This window comes from Chiloscyllium punctatum, chromosome 50 (assembly GCF_047496795.1).
Source record: "Chiloscyllium punctatum isolate Juve2018m chromosome 50, sChiPun1.3, whole genome shotgun sequence".
NCBI classification, from domain to species: Eukaryota; Metazoa; Chordata; class Chondrichthyes; order Orectolobiformes; family Hemiscylliidae; genus Chiloscyllium; species Chiloscyllium punctatum.
Window position 1 is genome coordinate 7,744,630 of NC_092788.1, and position 19,363 is coordinate 7,763,992.

The window sequence follows — 19,363 nt, forward strand, 5'->3', positions numbered from 1 at the left end:
GAATCTGCTCTCGTAGTGAAATGTAAGGCAACTCCATTTAATTACTGTGTAAAGCATTATAAAGTTTTTCTCCAACCTGGTTCTGATGCATATGCCATTCTGTTTGAGAGTGTCCTTGCCGCGTTCTGATCCTTCCACGAAAAGCAGTACCGCATTTGCATTCCTTGCGCAGGCGGCCCGGTTCAAAGGCAGGGAAGAAGCTGCTGCGCTGGTGTCACAGCGCACCACGGATTCCTGAACTTGTCTGTCTGTCAAATGTACCCCAAAGTCGTCTCTGAAAGGCCTCATTTGGAAGCTGTCTGTCGTTATTCAACGCGCGAGAGTTGGTACCAGATTCCTGAATCATATTTTGGGGCAGTTCGCACGTTAGTGGCTCATTCAATCAGCAACAGCAATGAAATAATTTACACTCTCAGAGGAACCTTTGAACTTGTGCTTTCATAGCGCCGCTAATATTAAGGTGCGCCCCGAGATCTAAGCCATGTTGGAACTGAAACGGAGGAATCGACAGAGAGGCTACAGAATGACATCGCATCCATTTGGTTTTCTTTAAATCACTGACGAGCAGGAAAATGTAAAAGGGGAGAGCGAGTGGGGAAGTGAGGCGGTTGCAGCTCTGGTAAAAGTCCTTCTTTGTGATTCACTCCGCAAACAGAGACTTGAAGGTGACTCAGAGGCGTGTGAGCTCTTCACATCGAGATCAAAAAGCACTCAAGGGCAGTTAGCACCTCTTCCGGAGTGGGGGTGGGGTGAGGTAATTACCTTTTGACTTCTGTTACTATGTTCAGAAACTGCCTTTTCGATTGACTTGAACAGAAACTGCATTTCCAATAAGCACCATGGAAGTTAGCAAAATTTATTGAATCGCTTCTCGTCGATTCCCGCACAGGTTTCCGACTCAGTTGGTATCCACGTGGCTCATGTCCAGGAGTGAACATCTCTGCAGCAAATTGCACGGTTAAAGTAAAAGGCACGGAAAGTGGCATCTCGAACCGGCCCAGAAATCAGAGCATGTTCACAATGTGATGTGTCGTTCTCGGATTGTAATGCGACCTCTGGTTTTAGGGTGGAGAACATTCTTTGGGACCCTTCTTCTGCAAAACAGACACAGTGACTGAATAAATGCTGCACGGTTTGATGTGGAACACGGCCTGCTCAGCTTTGTGCATTTTCCCTGTAGTCAGGTGTGTTTCGTGTTCCGTGTAAACGTGAGAGTCGTCCTGTTTCGAGCAATGTGTGAAATCATTTAGCAAAGCAAGAATCGAAATTGTAGTAATGTCTAGCAGCTCATGGTTATTTGACCGAAGTGTCCAAGTGTCTCTGCTGTCATGATCGCGTTCGCCTCCCGCGCGGAAAATCGCAAACAGCTCTGCTGTTCCAAAGCGATTTGTGCTTTTACTGGAACCGAATGGAGACTATTATTTCATCGCTGTTGTGAAACAAAGTTCTGCGGTGACTCGACTCGTCGTTATTTGGTTTTCTGTCCAATGGGAAAATCGTTCCAATGAATTTCGGTGTCATATGTTATTGAATTTCTCCCATTTCCTTCATTTCCGTCCTGGAGACATCAGAAGGAAAAGGTAATCTAATCGAGACTGTGAATGGTGAAATTCACTTTTTATGGCCCGTTCTTATGATGTTCTTTCTATCTCTCTTTTCAGCATTGTCTGGAAAGTGGTGGTGCACTAACGCTGCAGTATGTTTGAAAGAGTAGTTTGGAATTGCCCTGTTGTTAGTTGTGAGATTACTTTATGACTCATGCCCTCGGACTGTGACACATTTAGCATTCATGCATCTCTCTGTCTGAAAATGCATTCGGCATGCCAGTTTTGTTTGTGTTCCGTGAAAAATGCTTTCTGTTTTGCGATTCGCTCAGCACATTACGAGTTAACAGGGTTTCTGAGGTAACTTCGAGCAGCAAAACTCCTCAATTGAGGTCTGGGAAAATTTCACGGAGTATGGTCAGTCGGGGCAAAATTAAGGAAGTTGTTCGTATCTGCAGTGTTTCACAATACTACCTTTCCCGTGAGCAGTCGAACAGACTAAACGATTGTGCCACAGACTGCGATGGAAAACTCCGCTAAAAAGTAATCCTTTACAGCCAGTGTTAGCAACAAGACGTTATGGGGGTACACGGCGTGGAAACAGATATTTAGGTGTATCTCATCCATGCTCACCACATAACCAAAATTAAACAAGTCCCGTTCACCAGCATTTGGCCCCAATCCCTCTAAACCCATCCTGTCCAGAAACTCATCCGATTACCTTTGCAATTTTCTGAGTGTAATAGCCTTCTCCACTTCCTCTGGGAGCTCATTCCATACACGCACAACCTTCTGTGTGGGAAATGTGCCTCAGGTCGTTTGTCACTTTCAGCCCACTCACCTTAAACCTATGCTCTCGAGTTTTCAACTCACCCCAATTTGGGTAAAACACAGAAATACTCAGTTTACAACCCTTCCATAAGATCATATCGCAGCCGTTACGCAGGGAAAGTCGTCCCAGCTTATTCCACCTCGCCCTACGGTCCAAACATTGACGAAATCATTGTGTATATATTGTCATCAATTTCACGGCGACCACGGCTGGTTTCTGTAGTGTAGTGGTCGTCACGTTCGCCTAACACGCGAAAGGTCCCCAGTTCGAAACTGGGCAGAAACTGCTTTGTTCGTCAACTGCAGCCTTTTACATGGACAAGAACGGAGCTTTCTTCCTTGCTTTCCCATCTGCAAACCTGCCTTCGAATTTGCTTGAAAGAATCTGCTCTCGTAGTGAAATGTAAGGCAACTCCATTTAATTACTGTGTAAAGCATTATAAAGTTTTTCTCCAACCTGGTTCTGATGCATATGCCATTCTGTTTGAGAGTGTCCTTGCCGCGTTCTGATCCTTCCACGAAAAGCAGTACCGCATTTGCATTCCTTGCGCAGGCGGCCCGGTTCAAAGGCAGGGAAGAAGCTGCTGCGCTGGTGTCACAGCGCACCACGGATTCCTGAACTTGTCTGTCTGTCAAATGTACCCCAAAGTCGTCTCTGAAAGGCCTCATTTGGAAGCTGTCTGTCGTTATTCAACGCGCGAGAGTTGGTACCAGATTCCTGAATCATATTTTGGGGCAGTTCGCACGTTAGTGGCTCATTCAATCAGCAACAGCAATGAAATAATTTACACTCTCAGAGGAACCTTTGAACTTGTGCTTTCATAGCGCCGCTAATATTAAGGTGCGCCCCGAGATCTAAGCCATGTTGGAACTGAAACGGAGGAATCGACAGAGAGGCTACAGAATGACATTGCATCCATTTGGTTTTCTTTAAATCACTGACGAGCAGGAAAATGTAAAAGGGGAGAGCGAGTGGGGAAGTGAGGCGGTTGCAGCTCTGGTAAAAGTCCTTCTTTGTGATTCACTCCGCAAACAGAGACTTGAAGGTGACTCAGAGGCGTGTGAGCTCTTCACATCGAGATCAAAAAGCACTCAAGGGCAGTTAGCACCTCTTCCGGAGTGGGGGTGGGGTGAGGTAATTACCTTTTGACTTCTGTTACTATGTTCAGAAACTGCCTTTTCGATTGACTTGAACAGAAACTGCATTTCCAATAAGCACCATGGAAGTTAGCAAAATTTATTGAATCGCTTCTCGTCGATTCCCGCACAGGTTTCCGACTCAGTTGGTATCCACGTGGCTCATGTCCAGGAGTGAACATCTCTGCAGCAAATTGCACGGTTAAAGTAAAAGGCACGGAAAGTGGCATCTCGAACCGGCCCAGAAATCAGAGCATGTTCACAATGTGATGTGTCGTTCTCGGATTGTAATGCGACCTCTGGTTTTAGGGTGGAGAACATTCTTTGGGACCCTTCTTCTGCAAAACAGACACAGTGACTGAATAAATGCTGCACGGTTTGATGTGGAACACGGCCTGCTCAGCTTTGTGCATTTTCCCTGTAGTCAGGTGTGTTTCGTGTTCCGTGTAAACGTGAGAGTCGTCCTGTTTCGAGCAATGTGTGAAATCATTTAGCAAAGCAAGAATCGAAATTGTAGTAATGTCTAGCAGCTCATGGTTATTTGACCGAAGTGTCCAAGTGTCTCTGCTGTCATGATCGCGTTCGCCTCCCGCGCGGAAAATCGCAAACAGCTCTGCTGTTCCAAAGCGATTTGTGCTTTTACTGGAACCGAATGGAGACTATTATTTCATCGCTGTTGTGAAACAAAGTCCTGCGGTGACTCGACTCGTCGTTATTTGGTTTTCTGTCCAATGGGAAAATCGTTCCAATGAATTTCGGTGTCATATGTTATTGAATTTCTCCCATTTCCTTCATTTCCGTCCTGGAGACATCAGAAGGAAAAGGTAATCTAATCGAGACTGTGAATGGTGAAATTCACTTTTTATGGCCCGTTCTTATGATGTTCTTTCTATCTCTCTTTTCAGCATTGTCTGGAAAGTGGTGGTGCACTAACGCTGCAGTATGTTTGAAAGAGTAGTTTGGAATTGCCCTGTTGTTAGTTGTGAGATTACTTTATGACTCATGCCCTCGGACTGTGACACATTTAGCATTCATGCATCTCTCTGTCTGAAAATGCATTCGGCATGCCAGTTTTGTTTGTGTTCCGTGAAAAATGCTTTCTGTTTTGCGATTCGCTCAGCACATTACGAGTTAACAGGGTTTCTGAGGTAACTTCGAGCAGCAAAACTCCTCAATTGAGGTCTGGGAAAATTTCACGGAGTATGGTCAGTCGGGGCAAAATTAAGGAAGTTGTTCGTATCTGCAGTGTTTCACAATACTACCTTTCCCGTGAGCAGTCGAACAGACTAAACGATTGTGCCACAGACTGCGATGGAAAACTCCGCTAAAAAGTAATCCTTTTCAGCCAGTGTTAGCAACAAGACGTTATGAGGGTACACGGCGTGGAAACAGATATTTAGGTGTATCTCATCCATGCTCACCACATAACCAAAATTAAACAAGTCCCGTTCACCAGCATTTGGCCCCAATCCCTCTAAACCCATCCTGTCCAGAAACTCATCCGATTACCTTTGCAATTTTCTGAGTGTAATAGCCTTCTCCACTTCCTCTGGGAGCTCATTCCATACACGCACAACCTTCTGTGTGGGAAATGTGCCTCAGGTCGTTTGTCAATTTCAGCCCACTCACCTTAAACCTATGCTCTCGAGTTTTCAACTCACCCCAATTTGGGTAAAACACAGAAATACTCAGTTTACAACCCTTCCATAAGATCATATCGCAGCCGTTACGCAGGGAAAGTCGTCCCAGCTTATTCCACCTCGCCCTACGGTCCAAACATTGACGAAATCATTGTGTATATATTGTCATCAATTCCACGGCGACCACGGCTGGTTTCTGTAGTGTAGTGGTCATCACGTTCGCCTAACACGCGAAAGGTCCCCAGTTCGAAACTGGGCAGAAACTGCTTTGTTCGTCAACTGCAGCCTTTTACATGGACAAGAACGGAGCTTTCTTCCTTGCTTTCCCATCTGCAAACCTGCCTTCGAATTTGCTTGAAAGAATCTGCTCTCGTAGTGAAATGTAAGGCAACTCCATTTAATTACTGTGTAAAGCATTATAAAGTTTTTCTCCAACCTGGTTCTGATGCATATGCCATTCTGTTTGAGAGTGTCCTTGCCGCGTTCTGATCCTTCCACGAAAAGCAGTACCGCATTTGCATTCCTTGCGCAGGCGGCCCGGTTCAAAGGCAGGGAAGAAGCTGCTGCGCTGGTGTCACAGCGCACCACGGATTCCTGAACTTGTCTGTCTGTCAAATGTACCCCAAAGTCGTCTCTGAAAGGCCTCATTTGGAAGCTGTCTGTCGTTATTCAACGCGCGAGAGTTGGTACCAGATTCCTGAATCATATTTTGGGGCAGTTCGCACGTTAGTGGCTCATTCAATCAGCAACAGCAATGAAATAATTTACACTCTCAGAGGAACCTTTGAACTTGTGCTTTCATAGCGCCGCTAATATTAAGGTGCGCCCCGAGATCTAAGCCATGTTGGAACTGAAACGGAGGAATCGACAGAGAGGCTACAGAATGACATCGCATCCATTTGGTTTTCTTTAAATCACTGACGAGCAGGAAAATGTAAAAGGGGAGAGCGAGTGGGGAAGTGAGGCGGTTGCAGCTCTGGTAAAAGTCCTTCTTTGTGATTCACTCCGCAAACAGAGACTTGAAGGTGACTCAGAGGCGTGTGAGCTCTTCACATCGAGATCAAAAAGCACTCAAGGGCAGTTAGCACCTCTTCCGGAGTGGGGGTGGGGTGAGGTAATTACCTTTTGACTTCTGTTACTATGTTCAGAAACTGCCTTTTCGATTGACTTGAACAGAAACTGCATTTCCAATAAGCACCATGGAAGTTAGCAAAATTTATTGAATCGCTTCTCGTCGATTCCCGCACAGGTTTCCGACTCAGTTGGTATCCACGTGGCTCATGTCCAGGAGTGAACATCTCTGCAGCAAATTGCACGGTTAAAGTAAAAGGCACGGAAAGTGGCATCTCGAACCGGCCCCGAAATCAGAGCATGCTCACAATGTGATGTGTCGTTCTCGGATTGTAATGCGACCTCTGGTTTTAGGGTGGAGAACATTCTTTGGGACCCTTCTTCTGCAAAACAGACACAGTGACTGAATTAATGCTGCACGGTTTGATGTGGAACACGGCCTGCTCAGCTTTGTGCATTTTCCCTGTAGTCAGGTGTGTTTCGTGTTCCGTGTAAACGTGAGAGTCGTCCTGTTTCGAGCAATGTGTGAAATCATTTAGCAAAGCAAGAATCGAAATTGTAGTAATGTCTAGCAGCTCATGGTTATTTGACCGAAGTGTCCAAGTGTCTCTGCTGTCATGATCGCGTTCGCCTCCCGCGCGGAAAATCGCAAACAGCTCTGCTGTTCCAAAGCGATTTGTGCTTTTACTGGAACCGAATGGAGACTATTATTTCATCGCTGTTGTGAAACAAAGTCCTGCGGTGACTCGACTCGTCGTTATTTGGTTTTCTGTCCAATGGGAAAATCGTTCCAATGAATTTCGGTGTCATATGTTATTGAATTTCTCCCATTTCCTTCATTTCCGTCCTGGAGACATCAGAAGGAAAAGGTAATCTAATCGAGACTGTGAATGGTGAAATTCACTTTTTATGGCCCGTTCTTATGATGTTCTTTCTATCTCTCTTTTCAGCATTGTCTGGAAAGTGGTGGTGCACTAACGCTGCAGTATGTTTGAAAGAGTAGTTTGGAATTGCCCTGTTGTTAGTTGTGAGATTACTTTATGACTCATGCCCTCGGACTGTGACACATTTAGCATTCATGCATCTCTCTGTCTGAAAATGCATTCGGCATGCCAGTTTTGTTTGTGTTCCGTGAAAAATGCTTTCTGTTTTGCGATTCGCTCAGCACATTACGAGTTAACAGGGTTTCTGAGGTAACTTCGAGCAGCAAAACTCCTCAATTGAGGTCTGGGAAAATTTCACGGAGTATGGTCAGTCGGGGCAAAATTAAGGAAGTTGTTCGTATCTGCAGTGTTTCACAATACGACCTTTCCCGTGAGCAGTCGAACAGACTAAACGATTGTGCCACAGACTGCGATGGAAAACTCCGCTAAAAAGTAATCCTTTACAGCCAGTGTTAGCAACAAGACGTTATGGGGGTACACGGCGTGGAAACAGATATTCAGGTGTATCTCATCCATGCTCACCACATAACCAAAATTAAACAAGTCCCGTTCACCAGCATTTGGCCCCAATCCCTCTAAACCCATCCTGTCCAGAAACTCATCCGATTACCTTTGCAATTTTCTGAGTGTAATAGCCTTCTCCACTTCCTCTGGGAGCTCATTCCATACACGCACAACCTTCTGTGTGGGAAATGTGCCTCAGGTCGTTTGTCACTTTCAGCCCACTCACCTTAAACCTATGCTCTCGAGTTTTCAACTCACCCCAATTTGGGTAAAACACAGAAATACTCAGTTTACAACCCTTCCATAAGATCGTATCGCAGCCGTTCCGCTGCAGGGAAAGTCGTCCCAGCTTATTCCACCTCGCCGTCCGGTCCAAACATTGACGAAATCATTGTCTATATATTGTCATCAATCTCACGGCGGCCGCGGCTGGTTTCTGTAGTGTAGTGGTCATCACGTTCGCCTAACACGCGAAAGGTCCCTAGTTCGCAACTGGGCCGAAACTGCTTTGTTCGTCAACTGCAGCCTTTTACATGGACAAGAACGGAGCTTTCTTGCTTGCTTTCCCATCTGCAAACCTGCCTTCGAATTTGCTTGAAAGAATCTGCTCTCGTAGTGAAATGTAAGGCAACTCCATTTAATGACTGTGTAAAGCATTATAAAGTTTTTCTCCAACCTGGTTCTGATGCATATGCCATTCTGTTTGAGAGTGTCCTTGCCGCGTTCTGATCCTTCCACGAAAAGCAGTACCGCATTTGCATTCCTTGCGCAGGCAGCCCGGTTCAAAGGCAGGGAAGAAGCTGCTGCGCTGGTGTCACAGCGCACCACGGATTCCTGAACTTGTCTGTCTGTCAAATGTACCCCAAAGTCGTCTCTGAAAGGCCTCATTTGGAAGCTGTCTGTCGTTATTCAACGCGCGAGAGTTGGTACCAGATTCCTGAATCATATTTTGGGGCAGTTCGCTTTTTAGTGGCTCATTCAATCAGCAACAGCAATGAAATAATTTACACTCTCAGAGGAACCTTTGAACTTGTGCTTTCATAGCGCCGCTAATATTAAGGTGCGCCCCGAGATCTAAGCCATGTTGGAACTGAAACGGAGGAATCGACAGAGAGGCTACAGAATGACATCGCATCCATTTGGTTTTCTTTAAATCACTGACGAGCAGGAAAATGTAAAAGGGGAGAGCGAGTGGGGAAGTGAGGCGGTTGCAGCTCTGGTAAAAGTCCTTCTTTGTGATTCACTCCGCAAACAGAGACTTGAAGGTGACTCAGAGGCGTGTGAGCTCTTCACATCGAGATCAAAAAGCACTCAAGGGCAGTTAGCACCTCTTCCGGAGTGGGGGTGGGGTGAGGTAATTACCTTTTGACTTCTGTTACTATGTTCAGAAACTGCCTTTTCGATTGACTTGAACAGAAACTGCATTTCCAGTAAGCACCATGGAAGTTAGCAAAATTTATTGAATCGCTTCTCGTCGATTCCCGCACAGGTTTCCGACTCAGTTGGTATCCACGTGGCTCATGTCCAGGAGTGAACATCTCTGCAGCAAATTGCACGGTTAAAGTAAAAGGCACGGAAAGTGGCATCTCGAACCGGCCCCGAGGTCAGAGCATGCTCACAATGTGATCTGTCGTTCTCGGATTGTAATGCGACCTCCGGTTTTAGGGTGGAGAACATTCTTTGGGACCCTTCTTCTGCAAAACAGACACAGTGACTGAATAAATGCTGCACGGTTTGATGTGGAACACGGCCTGCTCAGCTTTGTGCATTTTCCCTGTAGTCAGGTGTGTTTCGTGTTCCGTGTAAACGTGAAAGTCGTCCTGTTTCGAGCAATGTGTGAAATCATTTAGCAAAGCAAGAATCGAAATTGTAGTAATGTCTAGCAGCTCATGGTCACTTGACCGAAGTGTCCAAGTGTCTCTGCTGTCATGATCGCGTTCGACTCCCGCGCGGAAAATCGCAAACAGCTCTGCTGTTCCAAAGCGATTTGTGCTTTTACTGGAACCGAATGGAGACTATTATTTCATCGCTGTTGTGAAACAAAGTCCTGCGGTGACTCGACTCGTCGTTATTTGGTTTTCTGTCCAATGGGAAAATCGTTCCAATGAATTTCGGTGTCATATGTTATTGAATTTCTCCCATTTCCTTCATTTCCGTCCTGGAGTCATCAGAAGGAAAAGGTAATCTAATCGAGACTGTGAATGGTGAAATTCACTTTTTATGGCCCGTTCTTATGATGTTCTTTCTATCTCTCTTTCCAGCATTGTCTGGAAAGTGGTGGTGCACTAACGCTGCAGTATGTTTGAAAGAGTAGTTTGGAATTGCCCTGTTTTTAGTTGTGAGATTACTTTATGACTCATGCCCTCGGACTGTGACACATTTAGCATTCATGCATCTCTCTGTCTGAAAATGCATTCGGCATGCCAGTTTTGTTTGTGTTCCGTGAAAAATGCTTTCTGTTTTGCGATTCGCTCAGCACATTACGAGTTAACAGGGTTTCTGAGGTAACTTCGAGCAGCAAAACTCCTCAATTGAGGTCTGGGAAAATTTCACGGAGTATGGTCAGTCAGGGCAAAATTAAGGAAGTCGTTCGTATCTGCAGTGTTTCACAATACTACCTTTCCCGTGAGCAGTCGAACAGACTAAACGATTGTGCCACAGACTGCGATGGAAAACTCCGCTAAAAAGTAATCCTTTACAGCCAGTGTTAGCAACAAGACGTTATGGGGGTACACGGCGTGGAAACAGATATTTAGGTGTATCTCATCCATGCTCACCACATAACCAAAATTAAACAAGTCCCGTTCCCCAGCATTTGGCCCCAATCCCTCTAAACCCATCCTGTCCAGAAACTCATCCGATTACCTTTGCAATTTTCTGAGTGTAATAGCCTCCTCCACTTCCTCTGGGAGCTCATTCCATACACGCACAACCTTCTGTGTGGGAAATGTGCCTCAGGTCGTTTGTCAATTTCAGCCCACTCACCTTAAACCTATGCTCTCGAGTTTTCAACTCACCCCAATTTGGGTAAAACACAGAAATACTCAGTTTACAACCCTTCCATAAGATCATATCGCAGCCGTTACGCAGGGAAAGTCGTCCCAGCTTATTCCACCTCGCCCTACGGTCCAAACATTGACGAAATCATTGTCTATATATTGTCATCAATTTCACAGCGACCACGGCTGGTTTCTGTAGTGTAGTGGTCATCACGTTCGCCTAACACGCGAAAGGTCCCCAGTTCGAAACTGGGCAGGAACTGCTTTGTTCGTCAACTGCAGCCTTTTACATGGACAAGAACGGAGCTTTCTTCCTTGCTTTCCCATCTGCAAACCTGCCTTCGAATTTGCTTGAAAGAATCTGCTCTCGTAGTGAAATGTAAGGCAACTCCATTTAATTACTGTGTAAAGCATTATAAAGTTTTTCTCCAACCTGGTTCTGATGCATATGCCATTCTGTTTGAGAGTGTCCTTGCCGCGTTCTGATCCTTCCACGAAAAGCAGTACCGCATTTGCATTCCTTGCGCAGGCGGCCCGGTTCAAAGGCAGGGAAGAAGCTGCTGCGCTGGTGTCACAGCGCACCACGGATTCCTGAACTTGCCTGTCTGTCAAATGTACCCCAAAGTCGTCTCTGAAAGGCCTCATTTGGAAGCTGTCTGTCGTTATTCAACGCGCGAGAGTTGGTACCAGATTCCTGAATCATATTTTGGGGCAGTTCGCACGTTAGTGGCTCATTCAATCAGCAACAGCAATGAAATAATTTACACTCTCAGAGGAACCTTTGAACTTGTGCTTTCATAGCGCCGCTAATATTAAGGTGCGCCCCGAGATCTAAGCCATGTTGGAACTGAAACGGAGGAATCGACAGAGAGGCTACAGAATGACATCGCATCCATTTGGTTTTCTTTAAATCACTGACGAGCAGGAAAATGTAAAAGGGGAGAGCGAGTGGGGAAGTGAGGCGGTTGCAGCTCTGGTAAAAGTCCTTCTTTGTGATTCACTCCGCAAACAGAGACTTGAAGGTGACTCAGAGGCGTGTGAGCTCTTCACATCGAGATCAAAAAGCACTCAAGGGCAGTTAGCACCTCTTCCGGAGTGGGGGTGGGGTGAGGTAATTACCTTTTGACTTCTGTTACTATGTTCAGAAACTGCCTTTTCGATTGACTTGAACAGAAACTGCATTTCCAATAAGCACCATGGAAGTTAGCAAAATTTATTGAATCGCTTCTCGTCGATTCCCGCACAGGTTTCCGACTCAGTTGGTATCCACGTGGCTCATGTCCAGGAGTGAACATCTCTGCAGCAAATTGCACGGTTAAAGTAAAAGGCACGGAAAGTGGCATCTCGAACCGGCCCCGAAATCAGAGCATGCTCACAATGTGATGTGTCGTTCTCGGATTGTAATGCGACCTCTGGTTTTAGGGTGGAGAACATTCTTTGGGACCCTTCTTCTGCAAAACAGACACAGTGACTGAATAAATGCTGCACGGTTTGATGTGGAACACGGCCTGCTCAGCTTTGTGCATTTTCCCTGTAGTCAGGTGTGTTTCGTGTTCCGTGTAAACGTGAGAGTCGTCCTGTTTCGAGCAATGTGTGAAATCATTTAGCAAAGCAAGAATCGAAATTGTAGTAATGTCTAGCAGCTCATGGTTATTTGACCGAAGTGTCCAAGTGTCTCTGCTGTCATGATCGCGTTCGCCTCCCGCGCGGAAAATCGCAAACAGCTCTGCTGTTCCAAAGCGATTTGTGCTTTTACTGGAACCGAATGGAGACTATTATTTCATCGCTGTTGTGAAACAAAGTCCTGCGGTGACTCGACTCGTCGTTATTTGGTTTTCTGTCCAATGGGAAAATCGTTCCAATGAATTTCGGTGTCATATGTTATTGAATTTCTCCCATTTCCTTCATTTCCGTCCTGGAGACATCAGAAGGAAAAGGTAATCTAATCGAGACTGTGAATGGTGAAATTCACTTTTTATGGCCCGTTCTTATGATGTTCTTTCTATCTCTCTTTTCAGCATTGTCTGGAAAGTGGTGGTGCACTAACGCTGCAGTATGTTTGAAAGAGTAGTTTGGAATTGCCCTGTTTTTAGTTGTGAGATTACTTTATGACTCATGCCCTCGGACTGTGACACATTTAGCATTCATGCATCTCTCTGTCTGAAAATGCATTCGGCATGCCAGTTTTGTTTGTGTTCCGTGAAAAATGCTTTCTGTTTTGCGATTCGCTCAGCACATTACGAGTTAACAGGGTTTCTGAGGTAACTTCGAGCAGCAAAACTCCTCAATTGAGGTCTGGGAAAATTTCACGGAGTATGGTCAGTCGGGGCAAAATTAAGGAAGTTGTTCGTATCTGCAGTGTTTCACAATACGACCTTTCCCGTGAGCAGTCGAACAGACTAAACGATTGTGCCACAGACTGCGATGGAAAACTCCGCTAAAAAGTAATCCTTTACAGCCAGTGTTAGCAACAAGACGTTATGGGGGTACACGGCGTGGAAACAGATATTTAGGTGTATCTCATCCATGCTCACCACATAACCAAAATTAAACAAGTCCCGTTCCCCAGCATTTGGCCCCAATCCCTCTAAACCCATCCTGTCCAGAAACTCATCCGATTACCTTTGCAATTTTCTGAGTGTAATAGCCTTCTCCACTTCCTCTGGGAGCTCATTCCATACACGCACAACCTTCTGTGTGGGAAATGTGCCTCAGGTCGTTTGTCACTTTCAGCCCACTCACCTTAAACCTATGCTCTCGAGTTTTCAACTCACCCCAATTTGGGTAAAACACAGAAATACTCAGTTTACAACCCTTCCATAAGATCGTATCGCAGCCGTTCCGCTGCAGGGAAAGTCGTCCCAGCTTATTCCACCTCGCCGTCCGGTCCAAACATTGACGAAATCATTGTCTATATATTGTCATCAATCTCACGGCGGCCGCGGCTGGTTTCTGTAGTGTAGTGGTCATCACGTTCGCCTAACACGCGAAAGGTCCCTAGTTCGCAACTGGGCCGAAACTGCTTTGTTCGTCAACTGCAGCCTTTTACATGGACAAGAACGGAGCTTTCTTGCTTGCTTTCCCATCTGCAAACCTGCCTTCGAATTTGCTTGAAAGAATCTGCTCTCGTAGTGAAATGTAAGGCAACTCCATTTAATGACTGTGTAAAGCATTATAAAGTTTTTCTCCAACCTGGTTCTGATGCATATGCCATTCTGTTTGAGAGTGTCCTTGCCGCGTTCTGATCCTTCCACGAAAAGCAGTACCGCATTTGCATTCCTTGCGCAGGCAGCCCGGTTCAAAGGCAGGGAAGAAGCTGCTGCGCTGGTGTCACAGCGCACCACGGATTCCTGAACTTGTCTGTCTGTCAAATGTACCCCAAAGTCGTCTCTGAAAGGCCTCATTTGGAAGCTGTCTGTCGTTATTCAACGCGCGAGAGTTGGTACCAGATTCCTGAATCATATTTTGGGGCAGTTCGCACGTTAGTGGCTCATTCAATCAGCAACAGCAATGAAATAATTTACACTCTCAGAGGAACCTTTGAACTTGTGCTTTCATAGCGCCGCTAATATTAAGGTGCGCCCCGAGATCTAAGCCATGTTGGAACTGAAACGGAGGAATCGACAGAGAGGCTACAGAATGACATCGCATCCATTTGGTTTTCTTTAAATCACTGACGAGCAGGAAAATGTAAAAGGGGAGAGCGAGTGGGGAAGTGAGGCGGTTGCAGCTCTGGTAAAAGTCCTTCTTTGTGATTCACTCCGCAAACAGAGACTTGAAGGTGACTCAGAGGCGTGTGAGCTCTTCACATCGAGATCAAAAAGCACTCAAGGGCAGTTAGCACCTCTTCCGGAGTGGGGGTGGGGTGAGGTAATTACCTTTTGACTTCTGTTACTATGTTCAGAAACTGCCTTTTCGATTGACTTGAACAGAAACTGCATTTCCAGTAAGCACCATGGAAGTTAGCAAAATTTATTGAATCGCTTCTCGTCGATTCCCGCACAGGTTTCCGACTCAGTTGGTATCCACGTGGCTCATGTCCAGGAGTGAACATCTCTGCAGCAAATTGCACGGTTAAAGTAAAAGGCACGGAAAGTGGCATCTCGAACCGGCCCCGAGGTCAGAGCATGCTCACAATGTGATCTGTCGTTCTCGGATTGTAATGCGACCTCTGGTTTTAGGGTGGAGAACATTCTTTGGGACCCTTCTTCTGCAAAACAGACACAGTGACTGAATAAATGCTGCACGGTTTGATGTGGAACACGGCCTGCTCAGCTTTGTGCATTTTCCCTGTAGTCAGGTGTGTTTCGTGTTCCGTGTAAACGTGAAAGTCGTCCTGTTTCGAGCAATGTGTGAAATCATTTAGCAAAGCAAGAATCGAAATTGTAGTAATGTCTAGCAGCTCATGGTTATTTGACCGAAGTGTCCAAGTGTCTCTGCTGTCATGATCGCGTTCGCCTCCCGCGCGGAAAATCGCAAACAGCTCTGCTGTTCCAAAGCGATTTGTGCTTTTACTGGAACCGAATGGAGACTATTATTTCATCGCTGTTGTGAAACAAAGTCCTGCGGTGACTCGACTCGTCGTTATTTGGTTTTCTGTCCAATGGGAAAATCGTTCCAATGAATTTCGGTGTCATATGTTATTGAATTTCTCCCATTTCCTTCATTTCCGTCCTGGAGTCATCAGAAGGAAAAGGTAATCTAATCGAGACTGTGAATGGTGAAATTCACTTTTTATGGCCCGTTCTTATGATGTTCTTTCTATCTCTCTTTTCAGCATTGTCTGGAAAGTGGTGGTGCACTAACGCTGCAGTATGTTTGAAAGAGTAGTTTGGAATTGCCCTGTTTTTAGTTGTGAGATTACTTTATGACTCATGCCCTCGGACTGTGACACATTTAGCATTCATGCATCTCTCTGTCTGAAAATGCATTCGGCATGCCAGTTTTGTTTGTGTTCCGTGAAAAATGCTTTCTGTTTCGCGATTCGCTCAGCACATTACGAGTTAACAGGGTTTCTGAGGTAACTTCGAGCAGCAAAACTCCTCAATTGAGGTCTGGGAAAATTTCACGGAGTATGGTCAGTCGGGGCAAAATTAAGGAAGTCGTTCGTATCTGCAGTGTTTCACAATACTACCTTTCCCGTGAGCAGTCGAACAGACTAAACGATTGTGCCACAGACTGCGATGGAAAACTCCGCTAAAAAGTAATCCTTTACAGCCAGTGTTAGCAACAAGACGTTATGGGGGTACACGGCGTGGAAACAGATATTTAGGTGTATCTCATCCATGCTCACCACATAACCAAAATTAAACAAGTCCCGTTCCCCAGCATTTGGCCCCAATCCCTCTAAACCCATCCTGTCCAGAAACTCATCCGATTACCTTTGCAATTTTCTGAGTGTAATAGCCTCCTCCACTTCCTCTGGGAGCTCATTCCATACACGCACAACCTTCTGTGTGGGAAATGTGCCTCAGGTCGTTTGTCAATTTCAGCCCACTCACCTTAAACCTATGCTCTCGAGTTTTCAACTCACCCCAATTTGGGTAAAACACAGAAATACTCAGTTTACAACCCTTCCATAAGATCGTATCGCAGCCGTTCCGCTGCAGGGAAAGTCGTCCCAGCTTATTCCACCTCGCCCTACGGTCCAAACATTGACGAAATCATTGTCTATATATTGTCATCAATCTCACGGCGGCCGCGGCTGGTTTCTGTAGTGTAGTGGTCATCACGTTCGCCTAACACGCGAAAGGTCCCTAGTTCGAAACTGGGCAGAAACTGCTTTGTTCGTCAACTGCAGCCTTTTACATGGACAAGAACGGAGCTTTCTTGCTTGCTTTCCCATCTGCAAACCTGCCTTCGAATTTGCTTGAAAGAATCTGCTCTCGTAGTGAAATGTAAGGCAACTCCATTTAATTACTGTGTAAAGCATTATAAAGTTTTTCTCCAACCTGGTTCTGATGCATATGCCATTCTGTTTGAGAGTGTCCTTGCCGCGTTCTGATCCTTCCACGAAAAGCAGTACCGCATTTGCATTCCTTGCGCAGGCGGCCCGGTTCAAAGGCAGGGAAGAAGCTGCTGCGCTGGTGTCACAGCGCACCACGGATTCCTGAACTTGTCTGTCTGTCAAAAGTACCCCAAAGTCGTCTCTGAAAGGCCTCATTTGGAAGCTGTCTGTCGTTATTCAACGCGCGAGAGTTGGTACCAGATTCCTGAATCATATTTTGGGGCAGTTCGCACGTTAGTGGCTCATTCAATCAGCAACAGCAATGAAATAATTTACACTCTCAGAGGAACCTTTGAACTTGTGCTTTCATAGCGCCGCTAATATTAAGGTGCGCCCCGAGATCTAAGCCATGTTGGAACTGAAACGGAGGAATCGACAGAGAGGCTACAGAATGACATCGCATCCATTTGGTTTTCTTTAAATCACTGACGAGCAGGAAAATGTAAAAGGGGAGAGCGAGTGGGGAAGTGAGGCGGTTGCAGCTCTGGTAAAAGTCCTTCTTTGTGATTCACTCCGCAAACAGAGACTTGAAGGTGACTCAGAGGCGTGTGAGCTCTTCACATCGAGATCAAAAAGCACTCAAGGGCAGTTAGCACCTCTTCCGGAGTGGGGGTGGGGTGAGGTAATTACCTTTTGACTTCTGTTACTATGTTCAGAAACTGCCTTTTCGATTGACTTGAACAGAAACTGCATTTCCAATAAGCACCATGGAAGTTAGCAAAATTTATTGAATCGCTTCTCGTCGATTCCCGCACAGGTTTCCGACTCAGTTGGTATCCACGTGGCTCATGTCCAGGAGTGAACATCTCTGCAGCAAATTGCACGGTTAAAGTAAAAGGCACGGAAAGTGGCATCTCGAACTGGCCCCGAGGTCAGAGCATGCTCACAATGTGATGTGTCGTTCTCGGATTGTAATGCGACCTCTGGTTTTAGGGTGGAGAACATTCTTTGGGACCCTTCTTCTGCAAAACAGACACAGTGACTGAATAAATGCTGCACGGTTTGATGTGGAACACGGCCTGCTCAGCTTTGTGCATTTTCCCTGTAGTCAGGTGTGTTTCGTGTTCCGTGTAAACGTGAAAGTCGTCCTGTTTCGAGCAATGTGTGAAATCATTTAGCAAAGCAAGAATCGAAATTGTAGTAATGTCTAGCAGCTCATGGTTATTTGACCGAAGTGTCCAAGTGTCTCTGCTGTCATGATCGCGTTCGCCTCCCGCGCGGAAAATCGCAAACAGCTCTGCTGTTCCAAAGCGATTTGTGCTTTTACTGGAACCGAATGGAGACTATTATTTCATCGCTGTTGTGAAACAAAGTCCTGCGGTGACTCGACTCGTCGTTATTTGGTTTTCTGTCCAATGGGAAAATCGTTCCAATGAATTTCGGTGTCATATGTTATTGAATTTCTCCCATTTCCTTCATTTCCGTCCTGGAGTCATCAGAAGGAAAAGGTAATCTAATCGAGACTGTGAATGGTGAAATTCACTTTTTATGGCCCGTTCTTATGATGTTCTTTCTATCTCTCTTTTCAGCATTGTCTGGAAAGTGGTGGTGCACTAACGCTGCAGTATGTTTGAAAGAGTAGTTTGGAATTGCCCTGTTTTTAGTTGTGAGATTACTTTATGACTCATGCCCTCGGACTGTGACACATTTAGCATTCATGCATCTCTCTGTCTGAACATGCATTCGGCATGCCAGTTTTGTTTGTGTTCCGTGAAAAATGCTTTCTGTTTTGCGATTCGCTCAGCACATTACGAGTTAACAGGGTTTCTGAGGTAACTTCGAGCAGCAAAACTCCTCAATTGAGGTCTGGGAAAATTTCACGGAGTATGGTCAGTCGGGGCAAAATTAAGGAAGTTGTTCGTATCTGCAGTGTTTCACAATACTACCTTTCCCGTGAGCAGTCGAACAGACTAAACGATTGTGCCACAGACTGCGATGGAAAACTCCGCTAAAAAGTAATCCTTTACAGCCAGTGTTAGCAACAAGACGTTATGGGGGTACACGGCGTGGAAACAGATATTTAGGTGTATCTCATCCATGCTCACCACATAACCAAAATTAAACAAGTCCCGTTCCCCAGCATTTGGCCCCAATCCCTCTAAACCCATCCTGTCCAGAAACTCATCCGATTACCTTTGCAATTTTCTGAGTGTAATAGCCTTCTCCACTTCCTCTGGGAGCTCATTCCATACACGCACAACCTTCTGTGTGGGAAATGTGCCTCAGGTCGTTTGTCACTTTCAGCCCACTCACCTTAAACCTATGCTCTCGAGTTTTCAACTCACCCCAATTTGGGTAAAACACAGAAATACTCAGTTTACAACCCTTCCATAAGATCGTATCGCAGCCGTTCCGCTGCAGGGAAAGTCGTCCCAGCTTATTCCACCTCGCCCTACGGTCCAAACATTGACGAAATCATTGTCTATATATTGTCATCAATCTCACGGCGGCCGCGGCTGGTTTCTGTAGTGTAGTGGTCATCACGTTCGCCTAACACGCGAAAGGTCCCTAGTTCGAAACTGGGCAGAAACTGCTTTGTTCGTCAACTGCAGCCTTTTACATGGACAAGAACGGAGCTTTCTTGCTTGCTTTCCCATCTGCAAACCTGCCTTCGAATTTGCTTGAAAGAATCTGCTCTCGTAGTGAAATGTAAGGCAACTCCATTTAATTACTGTGTAAAGCATTA

General features: G+C 45.7%; 3 non-coding genes across 3 annotated transcripts; all 3 read left to right on the top strand.

Annotated features, from left to right (window-relative positions):
* The first annotated feature begins 5,344 nt into the window (after positions 1-5,344).
* On the top strand, positions 5,345-5,417 carry trnav-aac (transfer RNA valine (anticodon AAC)). Its single transcript has one exon. It is a non-coding gene; the product is annotated as a tRNA-Val (tRNA).
* A 10,960-nt stretch (positions 5,418-16,377) lies between these two features.
* Positions 16,378-16,450, top strand: trnav-aac (transfer RNA valine (anticodon AAC)). Its single transcript has one exon. It is a non-coding gene; the product is annotated as a tRNA-Val (tRNA).
* A 2,686-nt stretch (positions 16,451-19,136) lies between these two features.
* trnav-aac (transfer RNA valine (anticodon AAC)) lies at positions 19,137-19,209 on the top strand. The gene has a single exon. It is a non-coding gene; the product is annotated as a tRNA-Val (tRNA).
* Positions 19,210-19,363: the final 154 nt, after the last annotated feature.